We start from the raw sequence: 14,433 nt of genomic DNA, 5'->3' as shown, positions 1-14,433 counted from the left end.
GAGAGGCCATCTGGAGTAGCGACCTCTCCCTCTCCCTCTCCCTCTCTCCCTTTCCCTCTCTCTCTCCCGTCCCAGCCACGCTCTAAACTGGAAGGGTTGAGGCTGAAAAAAAATCGATGAGCCACAGTCAGAGGCGGCTGGACCTTGGGTATGGAAATTGTTGGAAGGGGAAAAAAAGTAATGAGAGAGGCCAGCCAGACGCCGATACCAGGGTAGGGAGAGGGAAAATAGGGAGGGAAAGGAAGGGAAAGTGTGGAGGGATGAGGGATGGAAAAGAGAAGAGGAAAGAGATACAGGAAGTGAAGACAGAGGGGAAGAGGAGGGAGACGATAAAGGAAAGGAAAGGAGAAGAGTTTGAAGAGAAGGGACGGAAAGGAAAGGGGAAGAAATTGATGGATGAAAGTGTGTGTGAGAGAGAGAGAGAGAGAGAGAGAGAGAGAGAGAGAGAGAGAGAGAGAGAGAGAGAGAGAGAGAGAGAGAGAGAGAGAGAGAGAGAGAGAGAGAGAAACACAAATGAATCATATGCAAATTCATGGAAATGCGGACCGTATTTCCTCGCAATCTTTTCAACACACAAACTGTAAAACAAAATAATGAATGAGAAACATCGACCGACGCAACCAACCCTGTAACATTTAAACACCGAAACCAGATAAATGTCAGATGTAAAGAGTGAAAAATAAGAAAAGAAACACCAGAACAGCTTAACTAAACCTCTTATTGACTGTTTAAAATAATATATAGACATGAGCTTTATCTTTTATTTACTCCTTTACAAAATACACTAAATAACGATAAGAATCAACATAAGATTTAACAGAGTGAAAAATAAAAAGAGAAAGACCAGAACAGCTGAACTTAACTACGTATTGACTGTTTAAAAGAAAATATAGACATAAGCTTTATCTTTTATTTACTCCTCTACAAAATACACCCAATAACGATAAGAATCAACACGACAATCAACAATTTCATATACAAATACGTCATACACACAATATTAAACAACATTAACTACATTTACTATTTTTTGGTACATTTCTCCTTTATCATTAATCACTCCGGGACATTTATTTCCGCTCTACATCCACCTCCTAACGTTACACAGCCTAGAAATTGCAAAATATATTCTTTTTATTCCTTGCTTTCTTCAGAGTATATAAACAAAATTCTTCCATAGATTTTAGTACTGTGAATTGTTGTATATTATCAGAGAGAGAGAGAGAGAGAGAGAGAGAGAGAGAGAGAGAGAGAGAGAGAGAGATTAGTATACTGTGTCACCATAAACCGAGTGAATCAATAAACTGTATGACCATCAGCCGTATAAACTGTGTGACTATGCATAAACTACACAAACACTAAGTAAGGTCCGCATTCAGAAACGGTTTGCTTTTTCACTACGACTGTTTTCCAAAGTCACAGATATGATTAGCGGGGTTTTCAAGACTGTTAATAATGTAGAAATCTTGTCACTCTGTCTCTAGAACCGTAAAAACACCTTAGAAAAAAAAAAACTTGTGTAAATTGAAATAAATCCTCTTGAAATAGTGGAGGTGAAGCACAGAAGTATGTTTGAGAATAGGAACCTTAAACTTCTTCCTTTGAATTTCACGCCGTAGCAATAAAGCATCACCGTCCGTTTTCTGTACGAGTTGACCGTAAACTATACAAAAGGTGCTTCTGTAAGTAATGGGACGCATTTTTACTTTGATTTTGGGGCATAACTAGACAATCTTATTGATATTAGGAACAGTCTATGGAGGTCAAAAGGTTAATGGACAGAGTCTTCACTATTTCAATCCTTCACATAAGTTTCTGATGCTGAATAAAATCACCAAATAGTAACTAGAATGAATATGAGGTGTATGGAGGTCAAAAGGTTAACGGCCAGAGTCTTCACTATTTCAATCCCTCCAAGTAAGTTTCTGATGCTATACAAAATCACCAAATAGTAACCACAATGAATATGAAAACGCGGCATGGTACTCAAGGGGTTAAGCGTCAACCTTCCTACCACAGAGGGACGTATTGAAAAAGTGGCGACGCGACACATAACACACGCAGACACACCTGCACCTTAGCGAACAATTGAGTCACCCTTTTCTCCTTTAAGTGTACGATTAAGTGTTACCACCTCCGGCCATAAGTGTTCTGATAAGACTGTTACCGACTCACCGATGAAAAAATACCCCCTCTACCTTCTCTTCTCTTTTTTTATGCAAATGTAAACCCACTAATGCTTTGGCGACCGGACCAAGATTAGGGTTAGGATGGCGGTGACGAGACGCCGCTGGGGACGTGAGTGAGGAATGGAGGGAGAGGGATAGAGGGGAAAATGAGACAGCTGGGAGGAGAGAAGATGCTAAATAGAAGCGAATGAATATAGTGGTGAATAAGATGTGGTGAATATGAATAAGAAAGGTGAAGAGATAAAGTAATCGACTGAAAACGAATTTGTGAGTAAGAAAAAAATGAGACGATAAAAAAGAGAGAAAGAAATGTAGATAATAAGTAAAGTAAAACAAAATGAGAAGAGAGAAAGGAGAAAAAAAAGTAATGATAGAAGAGTTAGATAATAAATCAATACGTAAAGAATAAGTGACTGAGAAAAAAACAAACAAATTAACTAACGTAAAAAATGAGTAGATACGAAAGACAAACGAAAGACTGAACCATAGAGAAACAATCATAAGGACAAGATATATACGAAAAACGTGTAAAAAAAGACTGAACTGTAGAAACAATCATAAGAACAAGATACAACTGAGAGGAAGCACCAAGTAAAAGGGACAAGAGAGAAGTAGAGGCAAGGAGGGAAGGTGAAGGGGTGGAAGACTAACGGGTGAAGCGGGAGGAGGTGAGGGAAGTGTGAGACAAGCGAAACAGGGACACCTAACTCTTTATCTACAACGAGTCTCACATCTAAAGTGAAATCAGCTTTAGATAACTTTTTGCAGAGAGAGAGAGAGAGAGAGAGAGAGAGAGAGAGAGAGAGAGAGAGAGAGCAGGCAGGCAGGCAGGCAGGCAGGCACGCACGCACGCACGCACGCACGCACGCACGCACTCTCTCTCTCTCTCTCACACACACACACACACACACACACACACACACACACACACACACATTATACACCTCTCCCAACACCTACACACACACACACACACACTCTCTCTCTCTCTCTCTCTCTCATGAAGGCGTATACACAGTCTCAGCGGCGACCACGTGACTAAGAATGCGTAAGTAGGAAAAGTTAAGAGAATAAGAGGTAGTATATGCGTGCGTATGTTCGTGAAAGAGAGGCGAGGGAGAGCAGGGGAGAAGGGAAAGGACGGGGGCTCACACTGGAGGGAGCAAGCGTTGGAGAGAGCGAGGCCTCCCTGTTCGGTGCTGTCCTCTATCGGGTGCCGCCACAAGCTCGACCCACGCGCCAGAGAAAATGTGGGAGTTACATAATGAGAACAGAAGAAGGTTGCTGAGGACACATTCGCCAGCCAGCCAGCGAGCCAGAGGGACGCACACACACAGGCTTCCCTCCCGCACTGCCACTGTTCCTCTGACACACACACACACACACACACACACACACACACACACACACACACACACACACTAAAAATCACATATATACATACATATTATACAACGTGGTGTACCAAAAACATGTAATGTAATGACACTCTCACTTCAAATCATGGAAAATGTACTATAGAGAGGTATAGATGAAAAAGGCGAGAGTTTTACAGTTCATCCCACAAGTTCTTATTAATAATTAGTCTCAATATGATGGGAGGAAAATTATAAGCTTGAATCTGGTATTAGATCTTGGTCGATTCCTTTGCCTTTTGAAGTCCTTCAATACTGGGACTCATTTTTACCATGATTTTTGGGTGATTAGACGATTTCATTTGCATTAGGAAGGGTCTATGGAGATCAAAAGATTAATGACCAGTCTTTACTGTTTTAAGTATTTTAATCTCCTCATAAGTTTCTGAAGCCGTATAAAATCGTCAAATAGTAACCAGAATGAACATGAAAACACGGCACGGTACTGAAGGGATTAAAACCACACGTGTCGAAACTACTTGTTCCATCCTCAGACATGACATGATGATGAACTGAGACCAGAGAGAACTTGTTTTTTCGCTGAGTATGCATAAAGACAACCACCAACATGAACACAACAACCACCACCACAGGAACACGAATAACTATAACAATAATAACACCAATATAACAACACTCACCACCACACTAATAGAATAGCAATACAGGCAATGATTGCAGAGACGCCTATGGAAGATACGAATGATGACGACGAAGAATAAGAACAACAGGAATAACAACATCAACAACAACATGCACAAAAGATCGAATATTATAACGTCAGTAGAAACGAGAAACAAAGAGATGAAGCACAATAAACAAGTCGTGTTTAACGTGAGTGAAGAGGATTGGAGATTGAAGATTGAAGAAAAGGAAGCTACGTACCTTTTACCCTACGTACCCTTATACCCCTCCTTTCACCACCACCACCACCACCACCACCACCACCACCACAGTCCTCTCCTCACTCTACAGTAATTGATATCCAACTGAAGACACATCATACACATCATCATCATTTCTAATCATCTGCACCTTGACCAAGAGCAGACGTTTGTATACACACACACACACACACACACACACACACACACACACACACACACACACACACACACACACACACACACGTATACACACACTCACTTATTAAAACGACCTCAGAACGATCCCAACGTGCCAAAGTGACCTACCAACCTTCCTTCTTCCTTCCTACCATGAATCACAGCCTTAATCCTCTACTATACGACCTCCATCCTGCAGGCGTTCATCACTGCAGAGGCTCATCACCACCACGCCGCTTCTCAGCCATTCCTCACCACAAGGACAGACAGGATGATGAAGAACACGTCTCACTTTGCTTGTGAATATGTTAGTGTATGATGCCACAAATAAAAGTCTGAAAAAGTGTAATAGTCAATGATTTTTTTCATGTCTCCTAGTGTATTTCATTTTTTTCCAGCTGAAATCATTTACTAGGTGAAGAAACGAAAGAAAGAAAGGTGAATAAGAAATGGAAGAAGGAGGAGAAGAAAGAAGAGAAGAAGAAGAAGAAGAAGAAGAAAAAAAAGAAGAAGAAGAAGAAGAAGAAGAAGAAGAAGAAGAAGAAGAAGAAGAAGAAGAAGAAGGATAAAAAAAAATGAGATATAACTTAGTTTCACACAAATTCACAAAAAGTGAATACCCACATCTACTTTATAAATGCCTGGTTTTTGCTTTGTCTCATCTAATCATCCCGTATAAGTGATTCCCGTGCGTACTTTCTTAACGGATGCCTCAAAGCAACATCCCTAATGACTGGTAAGCGATTCGATGTTTACTTTGTCTAGCCATAAGATAAGGTAAAGAGTACATACATTATGACAGGAATAAGAGAAGAAAAAAAACTGATTGAAATACTGGGACACATTTTTACCTTGAGATTTTTGTACGATTAGACCATTCTATATATTAGGAAGGGTCTATGAAGGTCATGATATTAAAGGCCACAGTCTTCACTATTTCAATCCTCCAAATGAGTTTCTAAAGCTGTACAAAATCACTAAATACTAACCAGAATTAATATGGAAATGTGTCATGGTACTGAAGGGGTTAAAATAATGATAATAAAGATAGTTAATAATTTCATGCCCCCTATTGATTTTTTGTAACAATGAGCATTTCAACTTTTATGGAATTATAATAAAAAGAAACGCCCATAAAATGCTTAATAAATTCAGGATTTCCAACCAAGAAAGACAGATATATGGAGATTCAGAGAGCTAAGATGAGCACTTCAATCAAGGGAAAGGTGCAGAGTGCTGAGTGCATTCGTCAGTTCGTCAGCATTACCAAACGTTAGTCAGACACGTCCCTTGAATATTTTGTGCTGATCTTGCGACATTTATGATCTCAAGTTCTGTTATATTTCACTCTCTCACAACAGAATGAAGCAAGACAAAGCTTCGCAAACACTCAAGACTTAAGTACGTATGTGAAATATCTCATTTACTCACTCACTGTCTGTCTACTTGAGTCTGCATTGCCAACGTTCTATCTATCTATTTATCTATCTGTCTTTGTTTACTTATCTTTCCTATCAATCTATCAATCTGTTATGATTTTAGCATGTCATGTTGCTGAATTTTAAATGCTCCTTATTTCCTTTTTTATTTCATCATGTCATTCCTGTAATCGTAAAGTTCATGACACAGGTACTACATTTCTTCCATTATTCGATTTACCATAGCACAGTTAAACATATTTTTTTTTATCTAATTTTCATGTATCCGTGTTTACATTTCTAATTATTCTTGAAGTCTATTTATTTTGGTAAAGGATGATATAATTTATTACACATCTTCTAATCATCTGCCTTTTAATAAAGTGATTCATTCAAACGCTTCAGAATAACAGTACCTTCATTTTTTTTGTAATCTAGTATTTACATGCCGGCGAAGTTTTCTGGCATTTCTTAATATTTACAGTGCATTTTATCGTTTCATCTTACGCTTCGTCATTCTGTCCAGCCTCCACCTCGGGCAAGCAGCGCTCGACCTTCACTGTGGCGGGCTGTTCCTTCCTCGCCTCCCACTCTTGAGGCAGCAATAACCCCCAATTACGGTAATCACAGGTGGGGACGGGAGGTGCGTGGAACCGGGAGGATATTGACATTACCGCTGGCCCCCGGGCTCTCTCCTTCACCCCTCTGTTAGTTTTATTATGTGCACCAAATTGAGGGAGCGCTCTTGTGTCTTGTGATTGGTGAATGCGGCCTTCGTGACGGCATCCTATTGGTCCGTGGGTTTGCTTTTGCAGTGAGAAACGCTCTGATTAGTTGAATATTTATACGAGGCTCCGCGAGAGTATTAGATTCTTTTGGAGGGTCCGCGTTATTCTTTCGATATGGCTGTTGTTTTACCTTTTGAAAAGTTCCCGTTGAGATCGCATAGCTCTGACTCCATTTTCTATTATGTATGGCCTCTCCTCGATGCATTCAATTTCCAAACACGGAGGCTTTAATTATCAGTACTAGCTATTGATTCCGTCTCCCCGGTCATTACGGTTTCACGAACTTCACTGCCGAGTTTCACTGAAGTGTGATTAAAGTCCTTTACATAATTTTTCTTTCTATCTCCTTAGGCTCAGATAGGCCGGTGAGGTGAAGTGATGCATAGGAGAAAATATACACTAAATATTTACTTGGATAATACTAAAAATGGTACATTGCCTGATTTCAACTAATACAAAAATTGCCATTTTTTTTATACCATGTGGGCTTTTCACAGCAATTTATAGGCTAAAGGAGGTTCCGTTTTAGCTACCTCCTATCTACGAGCCCACCCTTTAGGGAAGCCCTGCCTACATTCAGACAGTGGCCAGGATTCGAAGCCGTGCGGTTGGAGACCCCTCGGACCCCAAAGGGCGCGTGGGTCGACTGTATCAGAGATGGACAAAAAGTGTTATTGCACTGAACTCAAATAACGTGTGCTGCTATTTTCCGATGCTCGAGTTAATGGCACGTGTCAACAGCCTTTATTCTGCAATTTTTTGTTCCAACACTCGCATATACTCAGTGATAAAATGTGACTTAGTGCACCTAAATGATTGTATTATATCAACGGTGGGAGAACAGTTGTGAAGGGCAGGCGTGGGTGCGTGGGAAAGACGTGTCACTATAGGGCAAGTGTAGGGAGTGAAGGAAGCGCATTAACCCCTTTCAGTACTATGACGCATTTTCATATTAATTCTGCTTACTATTTGGTGATTTTATATAGCTTCAGAAACTTATGTGGGAATTAATATAGTGAAGACTCCGGCCATTAATCTTCTGACCTCCATAAACCCTTCCTAATGTAAATAAAATGGAACTAATAATGCCAAAACTTAAGGTGAAAATGTGTCCCAAATGTGTGGTGCAGTTATAGCAGGTATTGTAAAGTGAGAGCACGGACAGGTGTGTTGTGAGGAGGGTGACATATACTGTATACCCTGTTCCCTCGTCAACCCTCTTTGTGCTCCCCGGCCCTCAGTCTTTTCCTCTCTTTTAACCAGTTCGTTGATTCTGGAGACGTTCGTTTATCGTCGCTTCCTTCCTGATTTTCCTTCGTTCGTTTCTTTTGGCTTTTATCTCTCCTCTTTCTCCTGCGCTCCTGCTCCCGCCTCTCAGCCCCAGACCATTACCGAGATGGATAAGTATTGACGTCACCTGAGGCGAGAAAAGAAAGCAGAAGATACTTATTGGGGAGGAAGAGGTCATTCACACCTCCCACGCTCCCTGCTGGCCTTTGACCCACGGCAGCCTTTTTCTCTCCTGGGAAAATGAATGTAAATGGCCCTCGGTGTAAGGCGTGAGGGTCGTATGAATTGCGTCTCTTAAAAAGGTGGACTGGAGTTGTTAAGAGTAACTGGGTAATTACATGTGCTAAAAGCTTCCTTGGCTCGTGTGGGTGTAAGCAGTAGAGTCTCGTCGTGGAAGGTGAGAGGCGAGTGGCTATCCCTTGAGACCGTGGCCCGCCGGTGAGGTAATCTTGTCGCTGGTGCTTCCCCTTGTCTCCTCTCCTGGCGTCTGTCCTTTCTCTCTCTGTCTTTCTTTGCCTCTTCTCACTTATCACCCTTCTCCCTCCTAACCTAGAAGCGCACGCACGCACACACACGCACACGCACACACACACACACACACACACACACACACACACACACACACACACACACACACACACACACACACACACACACACACTTAGAGACCAGACATTAATATATTGCCTAGAAGGTGGTGAGTAAAGTTACCCACTGACTTAAACGTCACTAAAAGGAAAGACATTTACTTGCTTCCCTCCCAGCCTACTTTCAGAACACATAGGGAGCCATAACCTACGCTACCATCCATAAGTTACCAGTTTTGTTGCGCACGGTCTTGATGATGCAAGTCTTCCCTCGCAAAACACTGTCATTACTAGTGAGATTATAAGGAGCTATATATTTTCTATCATCTCATCAAAATCCAAGAATATAGAAGGAGTTAATCATATTCTAATATATTTCTAAGCTAATATTTTTCCATCATTTTTCCTTCGTGTATTTCCTTAGCGTCCCAGAGAAGAACTTCCTGCCTTCTTCTCTCTTCCAAGCCGCAGAAAACGATGACAGATGGCCAGACAGACATACATAGACAGACAGACAGACAAACAAACGGGCAGCAAGTACATTGATGACGACAAATAATTCTGAGAAATGAGCCGCTGATTCACCGTCTCCTGTTTACCAAAATATGAAGTAATCCCAAAGTCTTCTTCCCCACCAGGTGAAAGAGGGGAGAGGAAAAGAGTCCACCGCAGATTTAAAGCCAACTTTCCACTAGGCAGATATTTACATAGTGAGACAGAATTATGCGGCAGTAAGGTGATTTGCATGCCTCGCCCGCCGCCTGATTACCATTGTTGCGTCCACCGGCGTCAAGAGGAATGGCAAGGCTCGATTTTTTCCACTTAACTTTGCCATTCAAGATCCTCGACACCCACCAGTGAGCTGCTCCTCGCCTCGTCACTCGAGTCTTGAGTCTTGTCCTTTGCAGTATATACATTTTTTTTCTCGCATCTTTCCTCCCTGTTCCACGTAACCTACTTCTGCCCTTTCTCACTCTTTCTTTCTCATATTATCTAAGTCATGGCGCGTGTATTTTGTGTCAAGGTTTAGTTATATTTTTTTCTTTGTTCTGTTTTCTTTTGATTTATTTAGTGCCTTTCTGCGATCGTTCTCTTATTACGCGAATTCAAGTTATAATTGTTAGTTATATTAGTTCTCGTTGTTCAGATTTTACGATATAGAGATCTGATTTTGTTATGAAAACGCTGACTGCCTCTCTTCCTCGACCCATTTAGCTTTATTACACGAAAAATCGCTAATAGACACAACCGATAGATAAAAAAAAGGTAAGGAATGTAAATTTAGTGAAGAAACAGCTCCACAAAGATCAAAAAGTTTTCCTGAAGCTTTATTACCGTTCCACTAAGTCGCAATACACCAACATGTCTCTGGTGTTGAAGTTAGTGAATCTCTACTCTTCCCTGTTCAGATCCGCCCCAAGAAAACACTGCACTAATCCTTCACCTATTTTTCAATGCAAGTTGTTCGATGAGTGGATGCCTGAGGAGACTTGAGAAATGCATAGAGTGGGAGATAGAAGGTTAGAATCTGCTCTGTGTCTAGTGGCAAGGATTACAATATTGAACCAGAAACTCATGGGTGAACAAGGTAAGCGCCGTAGTGTGTGTGTGTGTGTGTGTGTGTGTGTGTGTGTGTGTGTGTGTTGCCCTTAACTTTATACTACCGAAGGTTAATAATAAGTCCACTCTTAGCATAGTCATTAATTCAAAGGTAGAACTCACGCGAGGTGATATATTGATCTTTTCGAGACATAAGTATGCTACGCCATCTAATCTAAAAAAGCGAATGTAGGAGAGTAAAGACGAAGGCACAAGTATCAGTTTAAGGTCATCACATTTACAAAAGTGAAGCGTATAAAAGATATATCTAGGACCGACAAGTTGTTTCCCTTTACGATTGCATGAAATTGTAGTAACATTAAATAATATGAAAACAGACAAAATTATAATAGTTCACATAAACCAGCGACCAGCCCTCCAGTAGCGTCTCTCTCAAGCTTCATGGAACGTGTTAGTGTTTTCCAGCTACTCTTCAGTGTTCGTGATTTCCTTCCTGCTACAATGGCCACAGTCTGAGAACAGAGGCTGCAGCGCTTAATTTTTACCATCATACAGGTTAACTTCCCCTTTGGCCTTTGCTCGGTAAATGGCTCGCATTAAAAGTTACCGAGATTCTGCTAAACAGTTAGTTAATAATTTTGCCAAACACGCGTAGGATGCTTCTGCTGCTGCTGCTGCTGCTGCTCTATTTCTGTTACTGCTGCTGCTGCTGTTGCTACTGCTGTTCGTGCATACTCCCGCTATGAGGCTTGGATCTCACACGAGAAGCTTCACAATAGACTGCACTTAATGGGTTTAATTCATTCGTTCTTTCACGGATACACAAAACTAACTTACCACATAATAAACTTGTAACTTAATAACCCATTTCATGGCGGCAGTAATAAAATGGTTGTCAGTTTCACGTCGTCATGTGTTTTACCGCTGGTTATTAGCAGCTAAGTTTGTAATGAAACCATGACGGTCGTAAAGCTCTCATTAAGGAAACCAATGTCCATGGGAGTAACTGATAAATAAAGTCTTATAAGTCTGGTACTCTGTCTGTCTATCTATTTATCTGTCTGTCTATCTATCCATCTGTCTATCTATCTACATATCAGTTTCTTTTCTTTATATCCCTCTACGAAAAAAAAAAAAAATTAAGATGCTTCTCTGACTTTGAATCTTCCTCTTATCTCCAGTTTGCAGCGATTGGCACCTTCAGTAAGCCTTTTTATCTTTCCTTTTGCATTCCTGATAGCTGGAGTTCCTCTTACATATAGAAAAATCCTTGAGTTGGAGATCTAATGACACAGAAGTAACTCAACCACATTCACCCATATTGTCATTAACGCGTGTACCTATAATGACTGACAACCTCAAATTAATGCTCAGTTTACCTGCAATGATTGATAGGATGAATGTGTGTCAATGCTGTATACTGCCATTGAAGAAAAGGCGACCAGTAATATCTTGTGTCCCGCCATAGACTTCCATTGATATCATGTGTTGCCAAGTGCATCCCCTATTGATTAAAGGATACGTTACCAAATAATAAATATGAAATTAAGAAAATAAAAGGTAGAACTGATGCTCGTTTAGTCGCTCTTCGTCAGGCTGTGGTGGGAAATGTAATGTCACAAAGGCTTCAGGACGGATAAAAATAACTAGACTGGGAATTAATTAGAGGATATTTATGAATGAATGTATTTAATGTTTTAATCTGTTTATTATCTGTACTTTGTGTGTGTGTGTGTGTGTGTGTGTGTGTGTAATGATGACACATAACACACACACACACACACACACACACACACACACACACACACACACACACACACACACACACACACACACACACACACACACACACACACACACACACACACACACACACACACACACACACACACACACACACACACACACACACACACACACACACACACGAACCCAAACACAAAATCAACAATAAACCTAAACAATTTCCTTTCCTTAATCAAATATCCATCTGATGAGCTCACATACACACATATAAAACCCCACGAACACCACCACTACCACATGAACCACAATTAAATACGAAACCACCAACCATCAGCACTTTCCTAGACAGATAGACACACAGACACACACATACATATCCCTCCACACATCGCGCCTGCTCCTCGACACAACAGAACGAGGCTCAACAGGCTGGACCTTCCCTGAGAGGCTCATCACTCACAAGCCCCGGCACCTCCCTTCCTCTCCTCCCCATGGTAATATAGCACTGTCCTCCCCCTCGCCGCCACGCCCCTGAATACCCACTAATCCCCGCCAGAGCCTGCCTCCCCAACGCCACGACTAAGGGGCGAACCATGTACCAACACAATAATAACAATAATCAGGAGCAGGAACAACATATCGAAGAGGGGGAGAAGGGAGGACGCGAGACGAAACGCGGGAGTGAAGAGCAACACTTGAGAATGAAGGGAGAAGGTGACAGGAGGAGGAAATGATAGAGAGGGATAGACAAGAAGGAGTAAGGTGAAATATGATATAGAAATGATGTAAGGGATGAGGAAATGATGGAGATTGGAATAGACAGAAGGGGATGAAGGAATATAAGGTTAGATAAGGTATATAGATGTGTGAAGGATAAATAGAGAAGGAGGAAGGCGGTTATGATGACACTAACTCGAGCGTAAATGGGTAAAGGAAGGAAGGAAGGAATGAAGGAAGGAAGGAAGGAAGGAAGGAAGGATGGGAGGAAGCAAGCAAGTAAAGGAAGGAGATGAAAGGAAGATGCGAAAATTAATGGATAGAACACGGAGGCAGAGAACGAAAAGGAAGAAAATAATAAATAAAAGACGATAAAGAATAAATAAAAAAAGAGGAGGAGAATATGCAAAGAGAGAATGCTGAACTGAAATATAAAAAAAAAAGACGACGAAGGAAGCGATGGATAAAAGGTCAAAATACAGAGAGAAAACAAGAAAAAGAAAAAAATAACAAAGAAGCAGAGACAAGGAATGAAAGGGAGGAGGAGGAGGAGGAGGAGGAGGAGGAGGAGGAGGAGGAGGAGGAGGAGGAGGAGGAGGAGGAGGAGGAGCAAGAAGAGAGGAATAATGAGAGCATGATGTGGTTGTGAGGTTAAAGAAATTTAGACGTATGGAAGAGATGAGGCAAGGAGATGGAAGGGATTTATTATGAGAGTGATGACAAGGAGAGAGAGAGAGAGAGAGAGAGAGAGAGAGAGAGAGAGAGAGAGAGAGAGAGAGAGAGAGAGAGAGAGAGAGAGAGAGAGAGAGAGAGAGAGAGAGAGAGAGAGAGAGAGAGAGAGAGAGAGAGAGAGAGAGAGAGAGAGAGAGAGAGAGAGAGAGAGAGAGAGAGAGAGAGAGAGAGAGAGAGAGAGAGAGAGAGAGAGAGAGAGAGAGAGAGAGAGAGAGAGAGAGAGAGAGAGAGAGAGAGAGAGAGAGAGAGAGAGAGAGAGAGAGAGAGAGAGAGAGAGAGAGAGAGAGAGAGAGAGAGAGAGAGAGAGAGAGAGAGAGAGAGAGAGAGAGATGCAGACGTGCGACTCACGTTCTATACTGGATGTCTGGTAAGGTGCCAATTGAATTATCCATTTGGTGTGTGGGTGAAGTGTTTGCTCCGACCTGAGACCTCCCCAGCTGACCCATTGTAGCAGAGGCGGGCAGACAAACACACGAGGATCCTCACAGCGACAGCACACAGCACACTAATACTCCTGCCAGCAACATATCCTTCTCTCACGCCCACTACTTGTCTGTCTGTCTGTTTGTCTGCCTATCTGTTTGCCTCTCTCCCTCTCCCTCTCTCTCTCTCTCTCTCTCTCTCTCTCTCTCTCTCTCTGTATTGTGAGGACGTTGCACTAGCTGGTTCGTCTTGAGGGTTTGCACTGATGATTGGAGAAGCTGAGTGTAGGATGTGTGTGTGTGTGTGTGTGTGTGTGTGTGTGTGTGTGTGTGTGTGTGTGTGTGTGTGTGTGTGTGTGTGTGTGTGTGTGTGTGTGTGTGTGTGTGTGTGTGTGTGTGTGTGTGTGTGTGTGTGTGTGTGTGTGTGTGTGTGTGTGTGTGTGTGTGTGTGTGTGTGTGTGTGTGTGTGTGTGTGTGTGTGTGTGTATCCTTCTTGCCAAGGTGT

This window comes from Portunus trituberculatus, chromosome 44, assembly GCF_017591435.1.
Source record: "Portunus trituberculatus isolate SZX2019 chromosome 44, ASM1759143v1, whole genome shotgun sequence".
Classification (NCBI taxonomy): Eukaryota; Metazoa; Arthropoda; class Malacostraca; order Decapoda; family Portunidae; genus Portunus; species Portunus trituberculatus.
Note: the sequence above shows the minus strand (reverse complement) of the source record.